This window comes from Diuraphis noxia, unplaced genomic scaffold, assembly GCF_037042655.1.
Source record: "Diuraphis noxia isolate RWA-SAM2 unplaced genomic scaffold, SU_Dnox_SAM2 contig0001, whole genome shotgun sequence".
In the NCBI taxonomy this organism is placed as follows: domain Eukaryota; kingdom Metazoa; phylum Arthropoda; class Insecta; order Hemiptera; family Aphididae; genus Diuraphis; species Diuraphis noxia.
In genome coordinates this window covers 86589092-86607776 of record NW_028301711.1, presented here as the reverse complement: position 1 = coordinate 86607776, position 18685 = coordinate 86589092, and positions in this window count along the sequence as shown.

Sequence of the window (18685 nt, the reverse complement as noted above, 5' to 3'; positions counted from 1 at the left end):
AATAAATAAATAATAACAAAATTGTAAAAACAAATATTGTGTTGAAACAAATAAAATTAAAAAAATTAAAAAAAAGAATTTAAGGTAGGCATATCATAAAAAAAAAATATTTACTAAAAATTAACCTATATTCAAAAATAAGTGTTCGCGCCCCGTACGTGCCCCGACTTCCAGTTCGGAATGTTGGCGGCACTGACCAACTGGTTGCCGCCGACGGCGCCGCCGCTCGTGGCGTCGTCGCCATATTGTCGAATATATTGCTTTACCAAGCCGTTGAAAACACATGTATGTTCCGCCGGTTTTTTGGTTGTTCTTATGACTTATGAGCAGCTCCGTTCGAAAGCACATGTTCGTGTCTTTAACGTTTTTAAGTTTTTGTCCATTTTTTTATAACTACGACGTGCAGTTCAAGCCTGACATTTATTATATTTTATATTTACCGCCCGTTCGGCGTGTAATCACCATTGACATTGGAGACGGTCAGCTCGACGTGTGATCATCGATACAACAGTGGTTCGACATTTTTACCAGCTTGGTAATCCACCAGACAGTTCGTCGTGGGAGCACCATCATTGTGGGCCCCATCTACAGCCTTGTAGTTCCTTGGTATCATCATTGCAGTTCAGCATCATCGCCAACGTATTCGCAGCTCAGCACAATCATCAACGTCTTTGCAGCTCAGCCTTAGGCACATGTTCCTTCCCCTTATTACTTTTGTTTATGTAATGTATTTATTATTTATTGTATTTGTACCAGTTGGTAAGCTTCAATATATTGAGTAATGTTTGTAATATAAATTAAAAGATTGCATTTTATTTAGTTTGAAATTACCTACATCCAGAGAGGTGCGAGTCACGGGTGTCAACCTCACTGTAGGAATGGTCGTGGCGCAAACAATAAGTATAAAAAAAAATTAATTTTTATAAAGTTGCCAAATATTAATATTATAGTACATCCATATTCCATAGCCCGAAAAATATGTTGTAATCTAGTGTAGTTAATAAAAAGTATGTTCAATGTTCACTTAATTTTTATTAATTTATCTAGGGTTGTGGATATGTTAAGTGTTAATATTTTTTATTTGTTATGACCTTACCCAAATCCTGCAAAAATTTGCACTACGGAAATTTATTCATATTCAAGTAAAATTATTGATAACTAATGTGTACATTGCCTTTGATAAATTAATATTAAATTTATGTCCATTATTTGGTCTATTCACACACAAGTTAAAATGTTGATAAAAAATGCAAATTACACATCATATAAAATTATATCTCAGAATACCTACATATTAATTAAAATATATAATCATAAATGGAAAGTCTGATATGCACTATAAACAAGGGGCTCTGGGCCTTTAGCCCCCCCCCCCCCTCCCATAAGATTGATAATACAAGACTCAGTTAATTTTGTACTTATTTATAAAAACAAAAAAAATTTAATATAAAATTAATGTAGGTTATTTTTTATGTTACTTGTCACTTTATTTGTGTAATCTAAAAATTTACCTATTCTACATTTTTTTAAATATACATAGATTACTATTTATTTTTAATGAATAGAAATCATTGAATGGGAAGGGCATCAACAAATTTAAAACTAAAAAAAAAAAGTGTGAATAGACCTCTAACTACTTTAGTCTTAGCTTTAAGTCCTGAATTCTAGTAAAATATACATATTTATGAATTATTTTTTAAATACCTACATTAAAATTGTTAATTTTAAAATGAATAAATATGTGTTTAATATTGTATTCATTTTTATTTAAGTAAAGTTATGTATTAAATTAATGTACATACATATTATATTGTATATTAAATACATATTTTAAAACAATAAAAATTAAAATTCTTCATCTGAAGATATTACACAATTGTGTAATAAAATAATAATTATTAATAGTAACATTATTTCAAAAATATAGTTGATTGTTGATTAGTTTAACCAATAAATCGATTTAAAAATACAAAAATACATGACAATATTGTCTATGAGGGCTATACGCAAATTTTCATGTTGTTAATTCCCGCTTATCAAAGGTTTAACGAATCACAATTAATACCTATTCGGTAGTGAGAATTTTACATTAAACACTTGTTTTCAGAAACAGTTTACAAATTATAACAACTTATACCTACAAAAATTACTGATGAATGTTGATCACGATTTAAGATGGTCGTGCAATCGTGCTGTTAAATGTTGACATTTGTTAATTCAAGGCTTATAGATAATAATAATATAGATAATAATCCTATACTATAAGACCGTGATGTTGATTAACCGTTAATTTTCGTTTATCTACAAATGTAATAAGTGATAAGACCGTATACCAAGAATCAGTAACCAGTGCTTTATTGTGTAACCATTTTGGTAAATTGTAAAATGTTATATTTATACGTTGTTCACTCGACACTCGATGTTCGGCTGAGAGCGGGGATAGTATAGGTAGGTCCAATTCGTACGACCTTTGTACATGGTACTTAAACCTACTATTAACTTATTGTTATTATCGATTATGACTGTTATGGGTATCATTAAATTTAGATTTAATTTCGTTTTTACTTCTGGTTTTGACTGTTGGGCTTAATAAATTGACCAGTAGCAGTAAATTTAACGAATTTTTAATCATTAATAAGTCGCTAACGGATTACTCAAATTAAATTTTGTAAACGTTAAAATGATTTTTTTCTATATGCTTACAGATTTTCGTTATAGAAAATAGGTATTTCCATTTGAAAATTGAAAGTTTATAGTGTTTTACTAAATAAGGGAGGCAGTTAAAATTATTAAAATTATAACACATTGTAAAACAGTAAAATCTATAAAGTTTAAAAAAAAATTTATATTAAAATTCCTAATACTTACCGAGATATTTACTGGTTCATGATAAAAGAATCACCCTGTAGATCACAATGCGAGTACATTCAAAATATTATTATGATATACTGTAAATACATGTGTATTGCTTAAATATCATTTTGTTTTTAAATACAAAAGATTTATAAAATATTAACTATAGAACAAAAATTATTTACTTTACTCAGTAACAATTTCATTAATAATGGATACAGTGTAGCTTTAAATATTATATTTATATATTAATGGGATTTTCTGCTCCGAATTCATATTAATTAATTTATTGTAAAATAACGTTGATGACATCATGTTTAATTAAAATTCATGATTTTAATCTAAATACCTAATACCAATAACCAGGGCCTTGCACCCGAATCATTTATTCGGGTTTTGGGTTTCGGGTTTCGGGTGCTGGATGTATTTGGGTGTTCAAACACCCGAATGAAAAATTTAAATAAGCATTTGGGTTTTCAAAACCGTTATTATTCGGGTTAATATTGGTTAATATGGGTGCTGAGAAATCTGGATAAAACAGAACTTTTGATGAACCCCCCCCCCCAAAAAAAAAAAACAAACAGAAAGTGTTCATGTTTATGTTATTTATAATAAAATATAAATGTTTTATCCAAATTCACAACGTTTGTTTTTAACTAAACTATAGGTTAATTAATGCACAGTAGTTATCTTTTTCTATGAATTATAAGAAATAAGACAATGGGAAACTAATTATTTAACTACCAATTCGTTTTATTATAGGCATTAGAGTCCACGAAATTCATTTTTTTATATCTATATGTACCTTAAGTTCTTAACATCTTAACAAACATTATATAAGTTTCCAAATACTTATCTGTTTTCTATTTTAAACATTGATATTAAGCGTTAACTCAAATAACCTAACAAATACCTACATTAACTACTAACCAGAGCTGGAGCTCAATGGCTATTTAAATAGTCGTAGACCGAATGTGATACAAATTACAAATGTACAATTTACCACATGCCAATTCGACGGATATAATAAATAATAAAATATTAAAATGTTTAAAATATATGGCCATAGGGGCGCTGACTGCTGAGCCATTGACAAATAAAATAAAATATAGATTATGATTTCGTGATTACCGAAAAACTGGTAAATAATAAATATAGCCGCGTATTACGATATTCGAGTTACTAAATTAGATATTATAGGACATAGGTATTTCCGCTTTGGAAGTTCGTCGCAAATAATGAAATAACACATGTTATTATTAGTTATTAGTGTTTGGTATTTTGGTCACGGCTGTCAATACTTTCAGTTTTGTTGAGACCACGTCTTTTATATTGCTATTGGCTATATTTGGATTTATTTTACTAATAAAGTAATAAATTATATCATATAATAGGTATAAGAAATAATTAAATACTTAATATTTTAATCAGAATCAATTAAATTATCAAACATTTTAATGGATTTTATTTTCAAGAAATTACCTATGATTGTTTGTAAGATTGTTCCTGATATTATTATTATTGATTATTTATCTCTACAAAATCGAATTCACCACAAGAAATACATACAAAATGATATGTCGCATGAAGAATGAAAAAAAAATTATTCGAGATTTCGGGTTAATCCGAATTATTCGGGTTTTGGTTAATACGGGTGTTTTGAAAACAGAATCATTCGGGTTATACGGGTTTCGGGTGTTTGATTTTTTAAAGGTGTTTTGGGGTGTTAGGGGTTCGGGTTAAATCGGGTGCAAGGCCCTGCCAATAACTATGCAAGCAAGATAAAACCATTTATCAAGTTAGTGTTAAGTTTTAACATTTTGCGCTCCAGTGCAAACAAATTTGGCACCTATATGTACCAACGTGGAATATAGGAAATAGATCCTCATGAACTTTTAAAATTTTGAGTAAAGAAATTAACCGGTTGAGTTCAGTGCTCGAATTGGGGGGGGGGGGCGGGCGGACGGAGTCCGCTTTCATTTTTTCATAGATTTCAGTGTCCCCCTTCATTTAATTAAGCAAGTAACGCTAAAAACGAGTCCCCCCAGGGGATTTTACTTTTGAATGGTATATTTGGATTTTGTTTTCGTTTATTTCTATCTTCTATAGCAAACTACAATGTAATGGTTATTTTAATTTTTTCCCAGAAAACGGTTATCGTTGACGACAAATGACAATCACGGACCAAGATAATAATCATGGCTAATTGGCTAAATAACTTTACTATATTATATTTTATATGGTAAATAGCTATATATATTTTAGTCATGGATATAATATTATAACCACGATTACTATCGAGCTGATATCAGCTTCGGTGGTTATTGTTTTTCATAGTATACCGAATGATTATTACCACTGCGGTGGTTTCGTTCACTACCACGTACCACGATTAAAGATATCATGTCTACCTTATCTATTATCAGAATATCTACATTCTCATCGCAAGTGTGATCATTTTGAAGTGATTTCGGTTGTATAGCTGTATACTAGCCGTGTTTCTACTTTTGACAAACTTTTGAGAAAGTTTTGTTTAATCTTCGAGTCGTTAAAAATTAACACAATGAGTGAAAAAAGAAAAACATTGTATGATTTCTTTAAAAAAAAAAAAAAAAAACAAAACATTAGTGATACCTAGTGTGATTGTTGGGAGTACAACTACAGATAAGTAAATAACCCACTGGCTAAATAGATTTAAATAAACTGTTGCATAGCTGATAACTGTGTTCTAAATTATCAAGGTTTATATATAATAAAGGCTGCCTCATATGGAAAATATGAAAAAGTAGGAGTGGGAGAAATCGGACCGTGACGTCACCCGTAGGAGACATTACATGTTTACAATAGTCACAATAGTGAAATATATTGTTTTCACATGCGTTTTTACGAGCGTGGTGTTTTTTTTTTTGCTAATGTTTATCGACTATCGTTTTCACAATATTTTTTGTAAATTGTTTGCGTATCGATAATCTTGTGCCGTAGCGACATGTAAGCAATAACAGCGGCAAAAAAATCAAGAGCTACAAATGAACATGATTATTTAATGCCCTCTTGGATTAATCATCTTTCTTATTGAGGATTAATAACTCCCAGTAAAAACTTTAAAACTGACATTTTTAGAGTAGAAAGGTTATTTAAAAAAATTGACAAACCAACTTATTCCTAGAGGATCAGGAGTAGTTAAAAGGCTAACAGACAGGATTTTCAACATAACTGAAATTGCACAAAAATATAAACCTGTAATTCAGTCTTATGTCAAACAAAGCTTGTTGATCCGTATGAAATATTTCAACCAACATGCAGTATCACTAGCTAAAAAAAGAAAAGCAAAAGCTCAACTAAGCAAAATAAATAAATTAAGAAAATTAATGACTTGAATTGAGACTGAAATATGTATAAGTTAATACTTATACAACCAATTCAAGTCATTAATTTTCTTAATTTATTTATTTTGCTGCATGTTGGTTGAAATATTTCATAGGTTATTTATAGGTTTATATTTTTGTGCAATTTCAGTTCTGTTGAAAATCCTGTCATTTTTTTAAATAACCTTTCTACTGCACTGTCCTAATCTACCTGAATAATAATGATTATAATAATTTTTTATTTTTTATTGTATAAATATACTAAAATATGTAATTAAATGTATAAACTATCTTGCAAAATATGTACAAAAACAAAAAATGTAGGTAATGTTAATAAACTGTTTATTATATTATAATATGCGTATTAAAACATTAATTTTTAGAAGCCCCTATCAAATATGTTTTATTTGTAAAATTATGTATTATAATAAATTGCTAATAAATAATAATATTATTGATTCTGACTTTGATTATAATTTGGAATATATTTCTCATTCATGAGAAAACTGATTATTGAATACTTTAAAAATTAGTTTCCTATATTAATATAATGATATACAAAAATTAATTAAAAGTATCATATTTTAATATCTGGTTTAAAGTTGTACACATTTAGTAATAATCACAATTGTTTATAATAAGTCAACAATTAAATTGTAAATTGTATTAAGTATATTATGAATAGTATTTTTTGAATACATATTACATCATAGTATAATACTATAGGTTTGAACTATCTTAAATAGAAAATATTTTAATATATGATTAAGATATTATAGGTAGGTACACTAATAACATAATAATAAACAAGTATAAATCACAAATTCACATTAAATAGTAGACAAGTATAGTCGTAAGTATGAATATTAAGCATTGCGTGAATATACGACATCATGGCCGCCCGCGAAACTCTCCTACGGATGACGTCATGCGTAATAAGACGCAGCGGGAGGAATGCTTTGTTTACGTGACTATGAGGCAACGGGCGATTGTAAACTCCACCGATTTACAGGTAGTCGATTTTTGGGTTGGATTTATAACATGTAAATTCCACCGATACATTATTTTTACCTGAAAAAAAAATGTAAACTCCACCGATACGTATTTTTGACCTGAAAACACGTAAACTCCACCGATGGTAAAATCATCAGATTAAAACTATATTTATAGTGTATACACATCAACTTTCGACTGACTTATCTTAAACTTCATCTTAACGACCGCCGATAAAATCATATCGCGAAACGAATGCATTCGATAAAATATTTTCGGAGACACATTTTAGTGCGTCCGTTGATTTCAAAATGAACACATTAAGTGAATTAACCAGTGAACGTGGAAATATGTTGCTTTGTTTGAATAATTTTAAATATTACAAACAAACAATTTTAGAGTCCGGTGAAGAAAAGTGGCGGTGTCAAAATAAAAAGTGTTCCGCGGTTTTAAAAACAATTAATTCTGGAAAAAATCGTTTAATTACATTTCAACGAACAGAACATACTCATGATGCGTCAACCGAAAATAGCCTTCAACGACAAGTGCTTAGTACTGGAGCAAAACGAAAGGCTGTAGAAAATAATTGTGAAGCACCAAGGAAAATTATCAAACACGCATTAGACGAAAATTCATTGGATAGAAATAACAGTACAATACAGGTTAGAGATGTAAACTATGCAAAAAGAAATTTATACAATGCTAGGAGAAAGACAATACCAAAAATACCTAAAAATTCATTTGACGTCCATATTTTTTTAAATGAAACCCAATGTATGACGAGTAGAAATGAAAATTTTCTTCAATACAATAGTAAAGAAAATGGTATTATTATATTCTGTAGTAAAATAAACTTTGAGGCTATGTGTAAAACAGAAATTGTTTACATGGATGGAACATTTACATATTGCGTAAAGCATTTTTTGCAGTTGTTTACTATACATGGATACCTAAATGGCCATTACGTTCCTTTGTGTTTTTGTGTATTAAAAGATAAACACGTGTCCACTTATTCTGAATGCTTTAAAATTATTAACGAAATATGTTCATCTTATGGATTTGTTTTTGAACCAAAACAAATCATTATTGAGTAATTATTTTTTTATTCATTTATTTTAATTAACATTATTTTAACTACGAACTAGTGATCACTATTAATTATTATTATATCATTTATTTTAATATTGTGTAAAAAAATATATAAGTATCTAAATATAATATATACAAATAATAAATCTGTAATGTTAATACGTATTGTTAATAATTATAGATTTTTCTATTTTTTTCTATTTGATTTTTATATGATGTTTTTTTTAAATCATTGTATTTAAATACAATAAATATAGGTATTATAATAAAACTGCACCCACATAAATTATGTAATCTTAGTTAATCAGATTGGATTTGTATTACAATTTTAAAAAAAAAACATACCAGTGGAGTTTACATTTTTTTTTTCAGGTAAAATAAATGTACCGGTGAAGTTTACATTTTTTTTTCAGGTAAAAAAAACGTACCGGTGGAGTTTACATGAAAAAAGGTCTAAAAAGGTCGCAATCGGTGGAGTTTACATGCGCCCGAGGCAACCTTTATTATCTATAAACCTTGCTAAATTATAATGTTTTTTTTTTACTCAATCTTTACATAAATATAAAACCTAATATAGTAATATATATATATATATATATATATATATATATATACAAATCATTGTGGAATTGAATTAAAGAATAATATTTATTTCTGTAATTAATATTATTATTTCTTTATAAAATGATTTTATTATAATAAGCAAATAAATATTATATAATCTACCTTTATAGTGCCTTATTATATGTGCAGGGGGCGCGGGGGCAAAGTCCACAACGGGGTACTTTACAATTTATCGGCTGTGGTTTACAACGTGGTAAACAACTGTGGTAAACAACGGTATTTGAATATTTGAATATTTAATTAACTCTGGTTGTATTAAATGAGATTAATTAATATAAACATTGTTATGAATATAGATTACAATAATTTGGAATATGTTGCTGATAATAATATGTCTATTGAAGTTGTAACTGAGGATTTTTGTGAAGATACTAATTGTCAAATGCCTACTAAATCTGTAAATGAACCACTTATTTGAGAAACGACGTAAGTCACAAAATATCATAAATAATCAGTATAGAAGAGAAACAATGTAAGTCCTGGACTTCTTATTGTTTTAGTTGCCGTTGCAAATGTTTTGACCGAATCGTTGTTGGAGACCGCAACGAAATATATGAACGATTTCGGTCATTTGATACAAAAAATGCACAAGATGCATATCTTTCATCACTAATATCGTTGGAAGATGTGCAACGGTCGCAGACCACGTGAGACCACGATTGGTTCTCCCGCGAAAACAGGGTTACATGACAAACAATTTAAATACTGAATAAACACGTCATCAAAAAATATGTATGTTGTATGTCAAAATGCTTTTTTGGGTATACACGGGATCAAACAAGGAAGGATTCGACCTCTGACTACTTTATTAAAACAAAACAAATTACCAAAAGATCAGCGTGGAAAACAAAAACCAGGTAATGCAAAATCACCGGAGACAATTCTGAAAATTGTTCAGCACATAAATTCGTTTCCGTTTAAAATGTATTTTTGTAACATACTTTTTACAAAATAAATATAATTTTGTTTGTTAATTTTACAATCGTTTAATTTAATCTATTTCTAATGAAAGTTTAAAAAAGGTAATACAATAATAGGATTAAAAAATGTACGATCGATTACTTATTATCGATTGCTAACTATCGATAGCTGAATATCGATACTAAAATTTCAGTTCGATTGAGGTAGTAATTACGACAACCGTTGTACTGTTGTAGAGCGCTAGTAGCCGTCCACTATCAAATATTTCTACGGCAGTTGCCCTTCTATTCAATATCTTTTCTATGAGCTTAATGCAGTTTGTCGGTTGATCAATTGGTATAGTACTTTAGAGTGTTACCCATTTGCGCCAAAATAAAAAAAGGTATATTTTTTCAGGCAGCCTATTTAAAGTAATGGTTAAAGTAATAAATTCGAAGTTAGCCGGAAATGCTTTAGAAGCATGTAAATACCGCGAGACTAGTACATGGAATAGTATAAAGTCCATTTTAAAGGGAGCTTTTGAACATAAGTCATCTGAGAGGACACTGACTTTAGGGTTACACTTTGCGCGTATGAAAGAAAACGATTGCTTCGCGGAGTACGCGAGTCGAATCGAGGAAATCTATTATAAATTATGTACAATTGCAACAGAGAAATTAAATGAAGCCGAAGCCAAAATCTATAAAAGTCAACTTAAAAATCAGGCATTAATAATTTTTGTTAATGGGTTACCAAAACATTTAAATCTTGCACTAAAAGCTAGGGATCCAAAAACTTTAGAGGATGCTATGCAGGTAGCGAAAGACGAAGAAACCGAATATAACGCTAATTTAGATGTAGAAAAATTACGGAAAAACTTGGAAAGACAAGATTTAAACGGGGGAAATGTACTTGAAAATAAGTTTAGGAAACAAGGAAATGATAATAATAGTAACAAACAAAATTTTAATCGCGGAAATAATGGATACAATAATTATAACAACGGGTTTAACGATTCTAATAGGTGAATTAATAATAACGTATATAATAATACATTCGATAAAAATTTTAATCGGAACGGATATAATAACGGAAGACAAAACCAGAGTAATTTTAACCAGCGTAATAATAAACAAAACAGGATATCGCCAAATAACGCAGGATGTTATATCTGTGGCGGCACAAATCATTTCGCACGAGATTGTAGGCAGACAGGTCAAAATCTGAGACAAAACATTAATATGAATAGACAACAAATTCCAAATTTCAATCCGCGTAGAAGTAACAATAGTAATAATAACGTGGAACCACTGAGTTGCACATATTGCGATAAAAGAGGACACAAAATTTCGAGTTGTTACACAAAACAGCGAAACGATAGGAATGACGCAAATTCGTCGGGAAACGCTCAGATGCCAACCTCGAGTGGGGTGAGATTGGTACATCAAAATTTCGATTCAGAACCCTCACAGAGCGATGCTTACGCATTTCAACAGCTATAATTCAAAATCATATAATGTTACAATCACCTAGTTTTAATACAGAAAATGTTCAATTACTATTAGACACGGGTAGCGATTTAAATTTAATAAAAATAAATATATTAACTGGTAACACGATAATAAATGAAAATGAAAAAAATTATCTAAAAGGCATAAACGAAAAAATAGTTCCTACAATTGGACGTACAATAATTACATTAATAATAGATAAAAACGAATTTAAAACTGACTTTTTTGTAGTAGATAAACAGTTTCCGGTCGATAAAGACGGAATACTAGGACAGAAATTTCTGATAGAAAATAATGCTATAATCGATATCGCAAATAGTACATTAACAATAAAAGATAAAAATGATTTTAACGAAAATAAAATATGTTTCACATTAAAACCGCGAACGGAAACGGTGGTTTGCATACCGATTGCAGATCCCGATATGGAAAATAAAAATATTTTAATAAATAAACAACAATTATCAGAGGATGTGTATTGCGCAAATATATGTATATAATACGGTTAAAAATGGCAAGATTACAGTTAGTGTATTAAACATATCAGAAGTAATACAGGAAGTGAAAGTAGCTCAGATTAATAAAATATCATATGAATACGACGTGGATACAGATAATCACGAAATAAAAAATATAGCTCGTGATAATGCATGCGTAGATAAAATAAAAAGTCTTATTAGGAGTGACCATTTAAATACAGAATTAAATAATTTAGATAAAACATACATAGAGGACTATTTAGCACATGGGAATAAAATTAACGTGATCGTACTATGGAACGGACACTCAGATGTAAGGGTATTACATAAATTAAAATTAGATCAGGTTCCGGTTCTTAACATCGCCTGTTAGGACACGAAATTCGACCAAAATTTCAGTATAAGGTTAGAAAAACTAGCAAATAAAGAGATAATATTCGAAACTGATATCGGAAAGTTCAATAAAATAGGGAGATTACTAAACCTCCAAGAAACTCATGATGTAGGTTGTAAAAAGACACATAATATAATACATGCACATGACCCACGGACTGGTGTACAATTTACGAAGTGTATATTCGATTACGTAATCAGGAAAATGGGGTATAATAATCTAATAAAGCATTTTAGATAAAAATAGGTAGGAAAAAAAAACATATATATCCTATGTAGAATTATTAAATATAATAACGTCATAGTGGAATAAAGAAGTAATTTCAGTTCAAAATGGTTTACTATGGATAGACCGCTACGACTCAAGACCTATGAAAAAGAGTTGTAACGGTTATGTCCATATGTTAGAATTGATCAAGAGTCAAGACCACCGGTAGAAAACGGGATAGTATAAACTGGAATATATATATATATATATACATTTAAAACGTATAGAATGTATGGTAATGTATGCATAGTAATTAAGGTTTGGTAATCGTTTTCACTTGACTTAAGCTTGGTACAGGAAAATTCAATCACTTATAAGAATAACAAGTGGTTAAAATTTACATTTGGTTTAACTTTTCTCGATCCAAATGAAGTTTCCGATTGTTTTGTTGACGATTTTATGTCTGAAATTCCCGATGATTCAAAATATCAAGAATATGCAGATTATTTAGTAGATAACTACATAGGAGAAAAGGTGTGTACCTAACACCTATACTAATTATTTATTATTGTTTAATAAGTGTATTATTGATAATTATTATAAAAACATTCATATTATTGACTAAATTTGATTAAAACAATTGTATACCTAATAGATTATTATCATAAGTAGAGCCCGGATTTCTATGCAATTGCATATTTTTTTCCTTTTAATATTTTTGGATTGTTGTCAGTTATCTCCACGAATCATCATATTTGAAGCTAAAGGAGAAATTTTTTTTTGCATATTTCTGCATATTTAAAGGTTATTGCATATTTTGGCAAAATTCAAAATTTATTGCATATTGAAGCGAAAATTAAAAACAAAATTAAATGATATTTTTTCCAAAAACAAAGGCCTAACAGTATTACGTAACATTAATAAAGTATTAATAGGGGAAGCGGAAGTGGTTCTACTAGATCAAAACTATAAAGATCCAATGATTTTAAGCTCTTTTAAATTTGCTCTAATAACTTCGGTAGATGTTGAACGATCATTTTCAATATACAAGCATTTATTAACAGATAGACGGCACAGTTTTACCGAAGAAAAACTTGAATATCATTTAATAATTAATTTTAACAATAAAGAATAAAAACACACATATTTTATTTTTTTTTAAATAGAAATAATTATGTATTTATTTGTATGTGTTTAAATTTAAATATTTGTATTTTTTTCGTGCTTAACATAATTTTTAATTTTTTAATATAACTTTTTTTATTGCATATTTTTTGCATATATTAATGATTTTCGCTGCATATTATATGGCATATTTTGATACTTTTTAGTGCATAATTATCCGGGCTCTAATCATAAGGAAAGATTGTAAAAAAATATATATTAGTTTATTATAATTAATAAAAAATATGTAAGTACTAATATTAACTATTATTACTTATTTTTTATAAATTATAATAGTTAGTAATAAACTATAATAAGTATATAGTTTTTAAAAACAATTTGTATTTATTTTGAATATTGTTTCAAAGAAATGTGTATTATACAGCTAATATTGATTATTATTTTAAAAACATTCGTATAGTTAACTATAATTTAAATAAAATTGTAATAATTACTATTTAATTGATTATTATTTGAGAAAAAAATATATATTACTTTATTATATAATTTATTATACCAGGTAATTTTGGCGCAAATAGGCTGCCTGAAAAAATATACAGTAGAACTCCAATTATCCGGACTAATTAATGTCAAGGGTGGTCCGGATAAGCAAATATCCGGATGATTGACATATGATATATCAAGTTATATATACACACGTAACGACGTAACCATAAACAAATATGTAATTTTATTAGATATTCAACTGAAACAAAATAAGTTTTAATTAAAGTACATACATGACATAATTTAAAACCAAAAAAAAAGCTGACTTGGCACATAATTTATTTTATTTTGAAAAATGATGATATTTTAGTTTAAAATTATCGTATTCCTACGTTGGAATGACGGATATTATTAAGAATAATATATATGTAGTACCTATTCTTTATCTAATCTAAAAACGATTATGAAACACGTGTATGAATAACGGCACGTGCCATATTTTTCTCGTTCGGTTAATTGGACGTCCGGATGATTGGCGTTCGGATAATTGGAGTTCTAATGTACCTTTTTTATTTTGGCGCAAATGGGCTGTACCCAAAACGAATTAATTTTTTTTGGCGCAAATGGGCGATGCCCGTACTTTAAGCCTTTGGTAACCTTGTTGTAGTTTGGAGGTAATATGTGGATTCCAAGTTAATTTTTTGTCCAAAATTTCATCGAGGTATTTTATATTAGGTGACCACATTGATCTATTATAAATGGACTGAGCGTTTCCTATATTTCGTGTATAAGAATCTTGGGCGTAGCATAAGATAGAGCTAATACTCCTATTTGGAAGAAAAGAAAAAATTATTTCTTTTGTTCCATGAAAAAGTACAACTTGTTGATGTTTATAAATTGTTTATTTTTCACAACTGGACTGCTAACTAAAGTTTATAACTTTAGGAGTACAAAATATAAACATATAATATTACAATATTGTATTAAAGTAAGGAAAGTGTAGATATCATTTTATTAAATTTAAATAAATGCATAATTTTTGAAAAATGTTATTGCTGTTTAAAATGTATAATTTTTGTAACCGCTGATCGAGTTCTTTGCTGAGGTTGTGAATGATTTTTATTGAAATGATGAATACGAATTTCAGAGTAGTACAAAAGAATATTTTTTATTTGCTGAAGTAAGTGGTTAAGTAGAGGAGACTGGTTTAGTATGTGATTATTTAAAGTTTGGAATAGTTTGTTTATTTCAATAGTTGATGTTGTTCTTACAATTAAAGTGATTATTGGGTTGCCTTTTTGTTTTATTAAAACAGTATTACTTTAAAAAAATATTTCGGCCTAGATACATATTATGTCTGTAACATATTTTGATGAATAGCGCGTAGCTAGAAATTTCTAAGGGGGGGGGGGGGTGTTATTCAAAATTAATTGAAAAAATTATAAACACAAAATTGATAACTTTACGTAGGTATACGATAGTTCATTATGATAATCAAATAATCAATAATTAAGAAGCTGTAAACGTTTTCTTACACGCTGCTTAAAAAGATACCTATATTAAATCTTGCATGAAACGAGTAATCGATAAAACGTCACAGAGCGGCCTAAAATAGTAATTAATGCCGGATCCCGGCTTTAGTGCTTTACATTATTGGTATCGTAATATAAACTAATATACTTCATTTTGATAAACAAGTGTAAATCACGATTTAAGATAATTCGTGCTTATGATGCATCTTTATCTTGATGAAAAAATATTAAGTATACCACGGCTGTGGGGGGGGGAGTTATTACACCTGTAACACCCCCTCCCCACCTGGCTACGCGCCTTTTATTAAACTTTTATTAAATAACCTCTCGTTTTAATGTCAACTAATGAACAGCTAATATTTGTATATAAAACTGCAGCACATTCATTACATTGTATATTTTTTTTTATCTTTTGTGCAATTGCCCCTGCAATATATTTTACTACTTCGTGTGTTATTTGGTTATTAATGTTATCCATAATATTGTCAAAGTAATCGTCTTCCATAAAAAATATTATGAATTTGGAAAAGAAGTGCACTTATGTTTTGTTGACTTTAGCCAAGCTTATGACAGCATCAATAGAAACAAATTATGGAGAACCTTAGAAGAATTTGAAATACCTTAAAATTAATCCAATTAATAAAAGAATGTAATTCCAACACCACGAGTTAAGTCAAATTCCGAAATCAATTATCTGAAAGTTTTGATGTGAACACGGGCCTGAGGCAAGGCGATGCTTTGTCGCCATTACTTTTTAATTTAGCCCTTGAAAAAGTGGTAAGGACAATGCCAGCATATCAAGACATGGAATTACTAGGGGAATACTCTATACTTGCTTATGCAGACGACATCGTGGTAATGGGTAAGATACGCATCGAGGTAACCGCAAAAACCGACGATCTTCTTAAAACTGCCAAATTTATGGACCTTAAAGTTAACCAAGACAAAACAAAATATATGGTCGTCAGCAGAAAAAATGAGATGGTAGCTGATCTGAGTGTCGGGGAGTACACTTTCCAAGCGCTAAACGATTTCAAATACTTAAGTACTAACATAAATAAGAACAACAATATGCATAATTAAATAAAATTAAGAATCTCAGCAGCCAATAAAGTTTTTTTTGCATTAGTGAAACTATTTAAATCTAAACTTCTATCTAAAAGATCAAAGATCAACCTATACCTGAGCTACTTACGCCCAGTCTTTGCGTATGGGCTGCGAAACGTGGTCGGTGACAAAAGGAGACGAAGAGAAACTGCTAATCTTCGAAAGGAAAATACTTCGCCGAATCTATGGTCCTATCTACGAAAATGGAGATTATCGAATAAGAACAAATAGGGAAATATACCAGCTATTCCAAAAACCAAATATAAAAGCATTCATCAGAAGCAAGAGACTCGAATGGGCTGGACACTTATGGAGAGAGAATGGCATATGCAAGCAAGTTCTGATGGGCAGAATCAAGAATCAATGGTAGAAGACCCAGAAGCCGCCCTAGACATATGGATGGACACTATAAAATCAGACCTAGCAAAGATTGCACCAGAGACAGAACTAGCAGGAAGTGAAAATAGAGAGAAGTGGCAAGAAATTGTGGAAGCAGCGAAGGCCCTCAATGGGCTATAAAAGCTAAAAAAAAAAAAAATCTTCCATTTTAGGGTCTTCTCCTCATAATATATCTAAATAATCTGCTTGATTTTCTTTCTTTTTTTTGTGCTAGAAATGTGTAATATTGTTATTGCATCTTGAGGTAAACAATTTGCTCCAGATGAAGTCATTATTTCAGTATGTACCAATATTCTCTTCCAGGAGTGCATCAAGGGGGGGGGGGCGAAGTGGCAATGAGTGAAGAATTATTTAAAAGGTTTGATGACATTGAAGATAACCAATTGGTAACGCAAGCAGCACTTTTGGACCCAAGATTCAAAAACCATGTGTTTTCCAATAGTACAAAATGTGCAAATGCAATTAATTTTCTACGGGCAAAAGTTCAAAGTATTATACTAGAACAAGATCAATTTGAAAAACAACCAACTACAACTGCCACTCCAAATTTAACCTCTTCCCAATCAGTTTTGTGGGAAGAGTTTGATCAAACAGTAGTTAACTTGATCGGTGGAACAAATGCATCAGTTGCTGGTATTGTTGAAGTAGACAAATACTTAAACGAACCGTTAATTAGTAGACATAAAAATCCATTAGCTTGGTGGGTTGAACGAAAAAAAGTATATCCTAGGACTTATGAGTTGGTAAAAAGAAGACTATGCATGATTGCGATTTCAGTGTCTTGCGAAAGGGGTTTTTCAAGAGCCGGACAAGTAGTGAATGAAAAAAGAAGTAGATTAGCAACCAAAAAATCTCACAAATTTTATTTTTGAACCATAATATGTAAACCTTTTAAGTTTTAATGTATACCTTTAACTTGTAAATACTATTTTTATGTTACATTGAAATGTGTGTAAAAGAATACCCACTGAAGAAAGTTTATGTCAACATAATAAAACAAAAGCAATATAAATTTAATATGACACTTATAATTAATATGGTTTTTATGTTACATATATTAATACTTAGGTAGTTAGGTAGTTCTTAAGTAAGTAGGTATATCCATAGAGTAATGATATATATACATTATTAACATATTGTTTAGAATTAAGAACAAGTAGTATCAATTTAATTAAATTTAAAATGATAATGACATTATGATAGTGGGTATCCGAATCGAATCTCAAGCACGAAAAAATGCACAAAAAAAATGCATAAAATGACGTATAAATGTTAAAAAATGATACTAAAAATGTATATTTTACCGTAAAAATTGATAAATATTGTTTTGATACAAAAATCATTAAAATTATTTTTATTTAACTCAATAAAACCATATATTAAAAAATACTAATTTTCGTAAAATTTCCTTTTTTGTCTTGTTATTCAAATTCAATAGTAAATTTTCTGTCTGCAGCCACCTTAACTTCACAAATTTTACAGAACAAGACTGTTCCGTCAATGGAAAAAAATATAATTTTCAAATTAATTAATAAATACTAGTAAACGCGATCTATTACAGACAATATATACCTAATGCACCAAAGATTTTCATTTTGTCATCGGAAACCACCCCCGAATA